Below are 12,237 nucleotides of genomic sequence, written 5' to 3'. Positions count from 1 at the left end.
GAAATATGTTGTGTATTTTGAATGTGTATTAGAATTGTCCCACATGGGATACCGTAGTGGTGATTTGCAATGCACTATGGGAAATGTAGTGCATTGAGTGAAGAAGCACATTGTAAATAAAATGGCTGTTAACTAAACTCTCCACCCCGGAGTCCTCCTTAATTGTTATATAGGTAAGGGTATAAAACCCCTTGAGACACAACAAAACTGGCGACGAGGATGACGGACTTGCGCATCACTTTGCACTGGAATCGGCGATGTTTAAAGTAAGAAGTTCCTGTCTTTTCTTAATGGCACGCCCGCAGTTTAGTGCTGATGCAATCGCCTCGTAAAGATAACTGTTCGTGTGTTACACAAATAAGAAGGGGGAGAGTAACGATACAGTGAAATGAAGTGGAGGAAAAGGACTGTAAAAATAAATTTAAAAAGTGGAGGAGAAGGACTGTAAAGAAAAAAAAAAGATAACAAAATGGCTATGCTAACCGGAGCGTTTGGGCCATTTGATGAAACGACGGAGCAATGGAGTGCTTATACAGAGCGCTTCGGATTTTTCGTGACTGCAAATGGCATTAAAGATGACGTGAAAGTGGCGACGTTCCTCAGTGTGGTCGGAGCAAAAACATTTGGCTTGTTATGGAGTTTGATGCACCCAGATAAGCCCGGCACTAAGACATATGATCAGATTGTGGAAGTTTTGGAAACACATTTCGCACCCAAGCCGCTGCTGATTGCCGAGAGGTTCAGGTTTCACAAACGAAACCAAGGGGAGGGTGAGTCCATAGCCGAATATGTTACAGTGCTAAAGAAGCTAACTGAGCATTGTGAGTTTGGTGAAACTCTAAATGACACTGTCCGTGATAGGTTTGTGTATGGATTAAGATGTGAAGCAACACAGAAGCGCTTGCTCACGACTGACAAACTGACGCTTAAATCAGCAGTGGAGCTCGCTGTGTCTATGGAGTTAGCAGCTAAAGATGCACAGCTGTTGGGGGCTGCAACAAGAGTGCACAGGGTAGCAGCTACACCGGATAAGCATGCAAGGGGCGCCAGAGAGTGTTACAGATGTGGAAGGTCAAGTCATCAGCCATCTGACTGCTGGTGTAAAGACCTGACCTGTCGGAAATGTGAAAAGAAAGGACACATTGAACGTGTGTGTAAAGGGCAAAGCAAACAATCCTACACAGAGAGACACAGAAACAAACAAGGAAACACATCCAACTGGCGTTCTAAAAAGAAAAACCTACACATGGGGAAACAAGAACAGGAAGACAGTGACACAGACTCTGATGGAGAGCTGAATCTCCATGTGTTAACGGTGAATGGAGGCTCATCAGGCTATGGAGTCACTCCACTACTAGAGGGAATACCGGTCAAAGTGGAGCTGGATACGGGGGCCGCTGTCTCCTTGATCTCAGAGAAGCTATTCAAAGAAAAACTGAACCACCTATCACTGATGCCAGCCAAGCTCATCTTAAAGACCTACACTGGGGAAACAGTCCCAATGCTGGGTAAGACGGAGGTCAAGGTGGAGCTTAATGGACAAACCGTGATGCTGCCAGTTTACGTGGTCAAGGGTGACTATCCATCCCTGATGGGCAGGCCATGGTTGGAGAAAATTCATCCAGATTGGAAAAAAGTGAATGCGGTGTCAGTCGAAGAGGCGGGGCTAGCGGCAGTGTTGACAAAGCATGCGGCTGTCTTTGACGGAGAATTGGGGAGTATGAAGGGGATTACGGTCAAACTCAAGGTGAAGCCTGACAGCCAGCCATGATTCCTGAAGGCCAGGAACATTCCCTACGCCCTCAGACCAAAGGTGGAGGCTGACCTGGAGCGTCTGGTCAAGATAGGGGTCCTGGTGCCGGTTTCGCACAGTGAGTGGGCCACACCCATGGTACCAGTGATGAAGAGTGACGGCGTGGTTCGCTTATGTGGAGATTGCAAAGTAACAGTGAATCCTGTGCTCTCAGCTGAACAGTACCCCCTCCCCATCATTGAAGATCTTTTCGCGGGTCTAGCAGGCGGTCAGAAGTTCAGCAAGATTGATCTATGCCAAGCCTACTTGCAGATGCATGTAGAAGAGGACTCACAGAAGTACCTCACCATCACCACCCACAAGGGCCTCTACAGGTACTGCCGCCTACCCTTTGGTATAACGTCAGCACCAGCATTGTTTCAGCGGGCTATGGACCAGATCTTAAGCGGCATTCCAGGGGTACAATGTTATCTCGACGATATCCTTGTCACAGGAAAGGACGACAACGAGCATCTGCAGAACCTGACGAAGACACTGGGAAGACTTGAAGAATATGGCTTACACGTTCGCAAGGACAAATGCGAATTTTTCAAGCCATCAGTGGAGTACCTAGGCCATGTCATCGACGCGGACGGCCTACACACAGCACCGTCGAAAGTGAAAGCCATTGCCGACGCTCCTGCACCTACAAATGTCAGCCAGCTGCGGTCATTCTTAGGTCTCCTGAACTATTACGGTAAGTTTATTCCACAGCTGGCATCACTGTTGAAGCCATTACATGAGTTGCTGTGTCAGGGCAAGGCCTGGGCGTGGACGAAGGAGTGCGAAGCTGCATTCAAGAAAGCCAAAGCAGCTTTGACTGACCCCAGAGTGTTGACGCACTTTGACCCGTCGTTGCAGATTCAGCTGGCCTGTGATGCGTCGCCTTATGGCGTCGGCGCGGTCGTGTCCCACATCTTTCCCTCAGGCGAAGAGAAGCCGATTGCATTCGCGTCAAGGTCCCTGAGCAAGGCAGAGGTGAAATACCCGCAGATCGAAAAAGAGGCTTTGGGCATCATCTTTGGAATCAAAAAGTTCCATCACTACTTGTTCAGAAGGAAATTCACCTTGCTGACGGATCATCGTCCTCTGACATCGATCTTTGGTCCACACACAGGAATACCCTCCCTGGCAGCGTGCAGGATGCAGCGCCGGGCGCTGATGTTAAGCGCTCACAATTACAACATCAAATACCGGAGGTCAGCAGCACATGGCAATACGGACGGATTGTCAAGACTTCCGCTGCCTGTGCCCTCTGAAGGCTGTGAGCAGAAGATTTTCTACTTTGACATGGTGAGCAATGCCCCTGTCATGGCCCGGCAGGTCAAGAAAGAGACCAGAATGGACCCTATGCTATCCAAGGTGCTGGATCGGGTGATGCGAGGAGATGGATCACGGGTGTCAGACGCACCACCTGAGCTCCTACCTTACCTGTCAAGAGGGAAGGAGTTGTCTGTCACGTCAGGATGCCTCCTTTGGGGCATGCGAGTGATCATACCACCAAAGCTGCGGAAACATGTCCTCAACGAGCTGCACTCAGGACATTGTGGTATTGTCCGGATGAAGGAGCTGGCACGAAGCTACTTCTGGTGGCCCGGTCTGGATCATGAAATTGAAGTTGAAGCGAAATCATGCCCATCATGCGAGACAACCAGGGATACGCCAGAGCAGCACCACTGCATCCATGGGAATGGCCGGCAACACCGTGGCAACGGATCCATCTGGACTTCGCGGGACCAGTGGAAGGAGCGATGTTCCTGGTCGCGGTGGACTCCCATTCCAAATGGCCGGAGGTTGCAGTAATGTCCACTACCACTACGGAGAAAACCACCTCGAGACTCTGAGAGAGACGTTCGGGCGATTTGGTCTGCCGGAGCAGATCGTAACCGACAATGGAACACAGTTCACATCCCAAGAGATGGAGGAGTTCCTCGAGCAATGGAATCTAGCACACGTTCTCCGCGCCTTATCATCCATCCACGAATGGATTGGCGGAGAAATTTGTCAGAACGCTGAAACGCGCGTTGAAAGCGACAAGAAGTGATGCTCTTCTAAAGCAGCGCCTGAATGCTTTCTTGCTGAAATACCGAAACACACCTCATGCTACGACTGGAGCATCTCCTGCTTACCTACTCATGGGAAGGCAGCTACGGACACGCCTTGACCCGCTGAGGCCAACGTCCACAGAAGCAGTGGTGCACGCCAATCAGCAGGATCAAGTCAGCAGACGAGCTCAGAGGTCCAAAGAACGACACTTTGTGGTGGGGGGCAAAGTCCTCACGCGTAACTACACCACCCCGGAGCGGTGGGTCCCGGCTACGGTCATTCAAAAGACGGGCCCCGTTTCATACTGAGTCTGCACCGGAGACGACCGAACATGGAGACGGCATGTAGACCAGTTACTGCCAAGACAGTCGCCACAAGTAACCCAAGAAACAGAGGATCAAGGACCTGCTGGGGGCTCCAGCAGGGACTGGTCGTCCGACCCTGAGACGGTGGCACCATCCATTCTTGTGCCATCGAGGGAGGAAGCCACGCCTGCAGGGTCACGGGAGAGCCAGCCAGAGCCTGCTCCTGAGACTAGGCGTTACCCCCAAAGAGAAAGGCAGCCTCCAGAGCACCTTAGTTACAGTTAGTGCTAACCGGTGTGCATGGGGCAGAATAATCCCCAGGGTTAGCAGAGTGTAGAGGCAGTCTACCCTCTCTTCCAAAGTTATAGTCATTTTCAGTTATTCTGTTTTGTGGACATTCTATTTTAAGGGGGAGGAAATATGTTGTGTATTTTGAATGTGTATTAGAATTGTCCCACATGGGATACCGTAGTGGTGATTTGCAATGCACTATGGGAAATGTAGTGCATTGAGTGAAGAAGCACATTGTAAATAAAATGGCCGTTAACTAAACTCTCCACCCCGGAGTCCTCCTTAATTGTTATATAGGTAAGGGTATAAAACAATCAACAGATCAGGCAGCATCTGTGGGGAGAGAAACGGTTAATGATTGAGGTTGATGACCTTTCATCGGAACTAGAAGATGAAATTGGATGGGAATAGATTGGATTGGATTGGATTTGAACTGAACTGGACTATTGGATTGGATTTGAACTGAACTGGACACCAGGGATTTGTAGTTTATGGTCATGGCGCAGAAGTAATTAACTGACCAAACTACTGACCACCCAACTTCCCTTCCTGGCCCCCATGTTAGCTGATAGTGTTAATGGTTCCCTCTCCCTTTCAAATCTTCTGTCATCACCCCTCTCCTCAACAACCCATCCTTGTGATCTCTGTCCTTGCAAACTACCACCCCATCTTCAACCTTCCTTTCTTCTCCTTGAAGTCCTTGAACATATTGTTGCCTCCCAAATCTCTGCTCATCTTTCCCGAAACTCCATGTTTGAATCCCTCCAATTAGGTTGCTGAGCATGCCACAATACTGAAACAGCCCTCATCAAAGTCACAACTGACATCCTATGTGACTGTGGCCATGGTAAATTATCCCATCTCATCCTTGCTGTGGCTCAGTTGGTAGCACACTCGCCTCTGAGTCAGAAGGTTGTGGGCTCAGGTCCCACTCCAGAGACTTGTGCTGGAGGCTGACACTCCAGTGCAGTGCTGAGGGGGTGCTGCACTGTCGGAGGTGCCATCTTTCGGATGAGATGTTAAACCGAGGCCCCGTCTGCTATCTCAGGTGTATATAAAAGATCCCAAAGCACTATTTCAAAGAAGAGCAGGGGAGTTATCCCCGGTGTCTGGGCCAATATTTATCCCTCAACCCACATAACAAAAACAGATTATCTGGTCATTATCACATTGCTGTTTGTGGGAGCTTGCTGTGCGTGAATTGGCTGCCGTGTTTCCCACATTACAACAGTGACTACATTCTAAAAGTACTTCATTGGCTGTAAAGCACTTTGAGACATCCGGTGGTCGTGAAAGGTGCTATATAAATGCAAGTCTGTCTTTCTTTCTCAACCTGTCCGCAGTCTTTGATATAGTTGACCACACCATCGTCATCCTGATGGGTGGAACTGACCTCAACTGGTTCCATTTTTATCAATCCAGCTGTAGGCAGAAAATCATCTGCAATGGCTTCTCTTCCCACACCATTACCTCTGGAGTCCCCCAAGGATCTATCCTTGACTCCTCCTACTTCTCATCTACATGCTGCCCTCGGTGACATCATCCAAAAACACAATGTCAGGTTCCACATGTACGTTGGCGACACCCAGCTCTAACTCAACACCACCTCTCTCGACCCCTCCACTGTCTCTGATGTGCCACACTGCTTGTCCAACATCCAGTACGGGATGAGCAGAAATTTCCTCTGACTACATATTGGGAAGACCGAAACCATTGTCTTCGGTCTCCACCACAAACTCCGTTCCCTAGCCACCGCATCCCCCTTCCTGACAACTGCTCAGACGAGGAGGAACGCGATGGACACCTGCAGATGCTGAAAGACGCCCTCGTAAGAACGGGATATGACGATCGACAGTTCCGACAGGCCACAGTGAAAAATCGCATAGACCTCCTCAGAAGACAAACACGGGACACAACCAACAGAGTACCCTTCGTCGCCCAGTACTTCCCCGGAGCAGAGAAACTACGCCATGTTCTCCGCAGCCTTCAACATGTCAACGATGATGAACACCTCGCTAAGGCCATCCCCACACCTCCACTACTCACCTTCAAACAGCCGCCTAACCTCAAACAGACCATCGTTCGCAGCAAATTACCCAGCTTTCAGGAGAACAGCGATCATGCCACCACACAACCCTGCCACGGCAACCTCTGCAAGACATGCCAGATCATCAACACAGATACCATCATCACACGTGAGGACACCACCCACCAGGTACATGGTACAAACTCATGTGACTCGGCCAACGTTGTCTACCTCATACGTTGCAGGAAAGGATGCCCCGGAGCGTGGTACATCGGCGAGACCATGCAGACACTGCGACAATAGATGAACGGACACCACGCAACAATCGCCAGGCAGGAGTGTTCCCTCCCAGTCGGGGAACACTTCAGCAGTCAAGGACATTCAGCCTCCGATCTTCGGGTAAGCATTCTCCAAGGCGGCCTTCGAGACACACGACAACGCAAAATCGTAGAGCAGAAACTGATAGCCAAGTTCCACACTCATGAGGACAGCCTCAACCGGGATCTTGGGTTCATGTCACGCTACATGTAACCTCACCTGACGTAGGGTCATCCAGACTCGAGTCGTCGTTGGCTTGTTCTCTCTACACAGATGCGGTCGGACCTGCTGTGATTTCCAGCAAAAAAAATGGGGTTTTTTCTGTTTCTTGTTTTTCATACAGACCCCAGCATCTGCAACATTTGACCTCTTGTGACCCCACCTCATTGTTCTTTGATGTAATGTTTTCCTGACTGACCTGTTTGGACACCATTCACACCTTTGATTGCTGTGATTATCTCTCTGCCGAGTTGTGATAAATGGCAGTTAGAAAGATTACCCGTAATCACCTGGCATTCTCTGACTATATAAGCTGTGTCTTTATGCATCTCTCCACTTCACCTGCTGAAGGAGCAGCGCTCCGAAAGCTTGTGATTTCAAATAAAACTGTTGGACTATAACCTGGTGTTGTGTGACTTCTTACATTTGTCCACCCCAGTCCAACACCGGCATCTCCGCACCTTTGTTACCTCTAGACTTGACTATTCCAACGCACTCCTGGCCGGCCTCCCATCTTCCACCCTCCATAAACTTGAGCTCATCCAAAACTCTGCTGCCTGTATCCTAATTTACACCAAGTCCCATTCGCCCATCACCTCTTTGCTCGCTGACCTACATTGGCTCCAGGTCTGGAATGCCTCAATTTTAAAATTCTCAACCTTGTTTTCAAATCCCTCCATGGCCTCGCCTCCTTATCTCTGTAATTTCTTCCAGCCCCACAATGCCCCCCCCCCCCTGAGATCTCTGCACTCCTCCAATTCTGGCCTCTTCCGTATCTCCAATTCTAATCGGTCTACCATTGGTGGCCGTGCCTTCTGTTGCCTAGGCCCTAAGCTCTGGAATTCTCTCCCTAAACCTCTCCGCCTCTCTCACTCTCTCTCCTCCTTAACAACTGTTTTCCTACATTACAACAGTGACTCCACGTCAAAAGTACTTCATTCGCTGTAAAGCGCTTTGAGACGTCCAGTGGTCGTGAAAGGCGCTATATAAATGCAAGTCTGTCTTTCCTTCTTTCTTTAAGTCCCTTAAAACCTACCTCTTTGACCAACTGTCCATAGTCATTCGGTGTCAAATTTTGTTTGATAACGCTCCTGTGAAGCGCTCTGGAATGTTTTACTGTTAAAGGTGCTATATAAATGCAAGTTGTTGTTGTTGTTACTTCGGATCATTGGAAAGATCCCGTCATTTATTCCACATTTTCTTTTAGAAGACAACAGATAGCATTTACTTAAAAAATTTAGGAAATTGCTGAAATAACCATATGGGCGACTTCGCTCTACCGATTAATGACCAACAGTTTTTAAACAAGTAGAGTTGGAGAAAAAAGGCGGGGTGTGTTGGGGTAGAGGAAAGATAGGGTGGAGTGTTTACATAACAATAGGGATGATGGTGCAAGGCAAATGGGGGTGATAATGGGAAAAGAAAGAAACAGAAGATGGGTTCAGATGAGGTGTAAATGGTTACAGCAAAATAGCAGAGGGGGAGGGAAGCATAGAAAATCTGGCAAAGAGGAGAACGTCATGTCTGCCTCCAGCAGCTCTTCAATTGCTGGGTGATAGTACAGGCGGCTCGGGGTATATATCAAAGGTTCAGGGCGAATCGGAACAGCGCTGCTTCATCGACTTAGTTACTGGGTCACTAATGTTCCAAATGCCTCTGCAGCAAGGGAGCTGTCTAGTTCATCCGTGAAATACCGTGTTCAACAATCCGTGACAGGAAAGGTGATCACCGGCGCTTTAAGAAACCTCCGAGTGCTGCCAGTCAAAGTGTCGGCTCCTCCCCTCCTTGAGTCGGTTTGCGACTTTCTTTGGGGGACCAGAACTTCTCGCTGTGTAATTTTTTTTACAACCTTGCCGTAAAGAGGCTATGAGTGGGAGGGGAAACTGTAGTGACATAGTGGGGAAAGCTGCAGAAGTACAGTATTGCCAGCTGGAGAGAGGGTAAATATAACGAGAGGGAGAGAAAAACACAAAAGAAAAGGAGGGGAGTCGGCGGGGAGCAGGCGACAGCGATACTGTTGCTGATTTGTGCTACATTGTACCAGGGCGGCGAGTGACTGGCGAGCCCGCAGTCCGGAGCAGCACAGCCTCGGGGGCCGGCGATGCCTGCACATCACCCGGGAGGGCAGCGAGAGACACAACGCCTGCATACCAACGGCAAGAACTCCATTTCTAATACATCTCATCCTGCACAGATAGTATTCAGTGTAAATTTGTAAAGGTTAATATTTCAAAATCTATATTGAAAGAAATATGGTGGGTGGTTGTTTTACTGACAGGCTGTCTCCAAATGACACAAAGATTCACTCTTTCTTCCCCTGCGATCTGCCATCTAACGTGTCTGCAGATGTTTAAACTCCATGCGCGGCTGTTAATTGATGAATAGTTCATAAAATTAGCATAGCAACGAATCCAGCCTGGATTCCCTCCCAATGGATCATCTCATTCGAAGTGAGACGAACTCGCACTGTCTGATATCATTACTGTTTTAAACGGGTGAAGTGTTGAGAGTAACAGCTGTGAGTAGGACGATTTAGCAAATTAACACCTCTAATATTGTGATAGTATCTTATGTGGCTGCATTAGCATAAGATTTTTTTTTTAAAAGGCACTCGCTGGCTTCAAGACAAGTGTTTGGCAAGCTGTTTTGTTTGGGAAGTAGAAGGCAGTTTAAAAGATTATTATCACTATTGTGCCAGGTACAGTGAATTTAAAGCTCGCTTTTGCAAACAAGTGAAGAAATATTTGCCAGTTTCTTTCATGAAGATGGTGCCTCTTTTGTGGTTGCTGCAATACAGTAGCTTCTCTATATATGTGTCAGTAAAATTAAACCTTGCTCTTTTCTCAAACCTGTTGTGTCCAATAATACTTGTCACCTGTAAGAAAAACCCAGAAGAGACAGTATCATGAGAAATCACCACATTTATGTGTGTTATGCAGAATAATACACAGTGGCGCATGCAACAAGGAAGTGATTCACGTCGGGACTGAAGTGACTTTAATAATTTTGTTCACTGTCACAGGTTCTGGCATTATCTGAACCCCCCCCCCCCCCCCCCAAAGATGCAAGATGTTCCTTCCTCATCTGCTGTGTTGTTGGGGGCTGTGGTACTGATTCTATAGACTGTCGTTTACAATGATGTTCACAAAGTGGTTATTTAATGAACATGGATCTTTCCTGTAACCTACTGTATAATATACAGAGGATAGCCAGATGGTTGTCGTCAGTATATCTGCTTGAGGGGTACAGGTCATACTGTGCCTTTAATGTGGAAAATGTCTCAACGTCCTCTACAGTGTGTGGGGAAGGGAGCAACTGGAGAAACTGGGGGGGGGGGCGGGGGGGTTGAACTGGAAGTAGTTAAAAATAACAACAGAAAATGCTGGAAAAACTCAGCAGGCCAGGCAACATCCTTGGAGAGAAAATAGACTTCCTCCCACTACACTTCCTCCCACCCCGCCTCCTGTAAGGACTCTATTCCATTCTCCCAGTTTCTCCGTCTCCGCCGCATCTGTTCTGATGATGCCACCTTCCATACCAGTGCTTCCGACATGTCTTCCTTTTTTCTCAACCGAGGATTCCCCTCTACTGTGGTTGACACGGCCCTTGACCGTTTCCGTTCTATCTCCCGCACTTCTGCCCTCACCCCTGCCCCTCCCTCCCGGAACCACGATAGGGTTCCCCTTGACCTCAACTTTCACCCCACCAGCCTCCACATTCAACGGATCATCCTCTGCCATTTCCGCCACCTCCAGCGTGATCCCACCACCAAACACATCTTCCCCTCATCTCCCCTTTCAGCATTCCGTAGGGACCGCTCCCCCGCTCCCTCCGAGACACCCTGGTCCACTCCTCTATCACCCCCAGCACTCCTTCCCCTTCGCCCGGAACCTTCCCGTGCAAGCGCAGGAGATGCAACACCTGCCCTTATACCTCCCCCCCCCACCCCCCCCCCCCCCCTCCCACTGTCCAGGGCCCCAAACACCCCTTCCAGGTGAAACAGCGATTTACTTGTACTTCTTGCAATCTAGTATACTGTATTCGCTGCTCACGATGCGGTCTCCTCTATATTGGGGAGACCAAACGCAGAGTGGGTGACCGCTTTGCGGAACACCTCCGTTCAGTCCGCAAGGATGACCCCGAGCTTCCGGTCGCCTGTCATTTTAATTCACCGCCCCATTCCCTCTCAGTCCTCGCTGTCCTCGGGCTCTTGCATTGTTCCACGGAAGCTCAACGTAAGCTCGAGGAGCAGCACCTCATCTTTCAATTAGGCACTTTACAGCCTTCTGGACTCGATATCGAGGTCAACAATTTCAGATCATAACCTCAGCCCCCGTTACATTTTTACTTTTTTTATCTACACCTTTGTTTTGGCCCTTTTTCCCCCCCCCCTTTTTTTTCTCTCCCACATGGCAGCTGTCTCCCATTCTGCCAGCACATTTCACACCTAATCTAGAGCCGTCTTTTGTCTCCACTGTGCTATCACCATCTCGTCTCATTTTGAATACCTCTTAATGTCTCTTCACTTCTCTTTTGTTCTCTCCCAGCCTGGCCTTTCAATCTATTTCATTTCCTGTGCTTTTCCAGTCTTGACAAAGGGTTTGACCTGAAACATTAACTCTGTTTCTCTCTCCACGGATGTTGCCTGGCCTGCTGAGTTTTTCCAGCATTTTCTGTTGTTACTTCGGATTTCCAGCATCTGCAGTATTTTGCTATCGTGGAAGTAGTTAAATCTGTGTTAAGAGCTGTCTAAATATCTGTTTCAGAAGATGTTTGAAGGCTGTAAGGATAAAGATGGATGTAGGTGATTGACTCTGTTACAGAGCATGACCATTAACGTTCTGATGGCCTTCTGGTGATTAGTGAACAAGAACTGGATGGGGTTGAGTGTAGAAGTTAGAGTAAACCCTTTTGTAAAAGTAGGTGTATTTTTTTTTTGAAAGCTGCAGAAGAGTCAGTTATGTTTTTGTGCTTGTCGTGATTTTAAATTGGCACAAGAATGGTTGTCATTAAGCTAGGTGTGGTACTATCAAGTGCTGTTTGTTCCATTCCCTTGTAGTGAGCTCAGTGGAAGAGCAAGAGAGCCGAACACAAAGCTCCCACAGGTGGGTGTCTGCCTGTGACAGTCACAAAAGGATGACGTCATCAGCAGCCAATCCACACTGAGCATTCTGTGTTCAAGGAGCATTCAGCTTGTGCTGTGCATGGGTGGGTGGGTTCGTTGTCTCCACCATGCAGAT

The 12,237-nt window shown here is 48.5% G+C and overlaps 1 protein-coding gene across 5 annotated transcripts in view; it reads left to right on the top strand.

The window, feature by feature from the left end:
• Positions 1-12,237, top strand: part of rps6kl1 (ribosomal protein S6 kinase-like 1) — a 72,695-nt gene that overhangs the window by 23,150 nt on the left and 37,308 nt on the right. For 2 of the 5 annotated variants that reach the window (XM_086002722.1, XM_086002720.1), the window contains exon 1: positions 8,333-9,153. The exons of 1 other annotated variant lie outside the window; for it this stretch is intronic. The gene's annotated coding sequence lies outside the window, so the exon portion shown is untranslated. Of the gene's footprint in view, positions 1-8,324; positions 9,154-12,237 lie in introns of those variants that run through there. 2 more of the 5 variants (XM_086002724.1, XM_086002723.1) reach the window with 2 other exon arrangements.

The sequence above is a fragment of the Somniosus microcephalus genome, chromosome 12 (assembly GCF_052327205.1).
Source record: "Somniosus microcephalus isolate GS21.2 chromosome 12, FLI_Smic_1.0, whole genome shotgun sequence".
Classification (NCBI taxonomy): domain Eukaryota; kingdom Metazoa; phylum Chordata; class Chondrichthyes; order Squaliformes; family Somniosidae; genus Somniosus; species Somniosus microcephalus.
The sequence above is the reverse complement of the archived record's forward strand: the minus strand, read 5'-3'. Positions and strand labels throughout refer to the sequence as shown.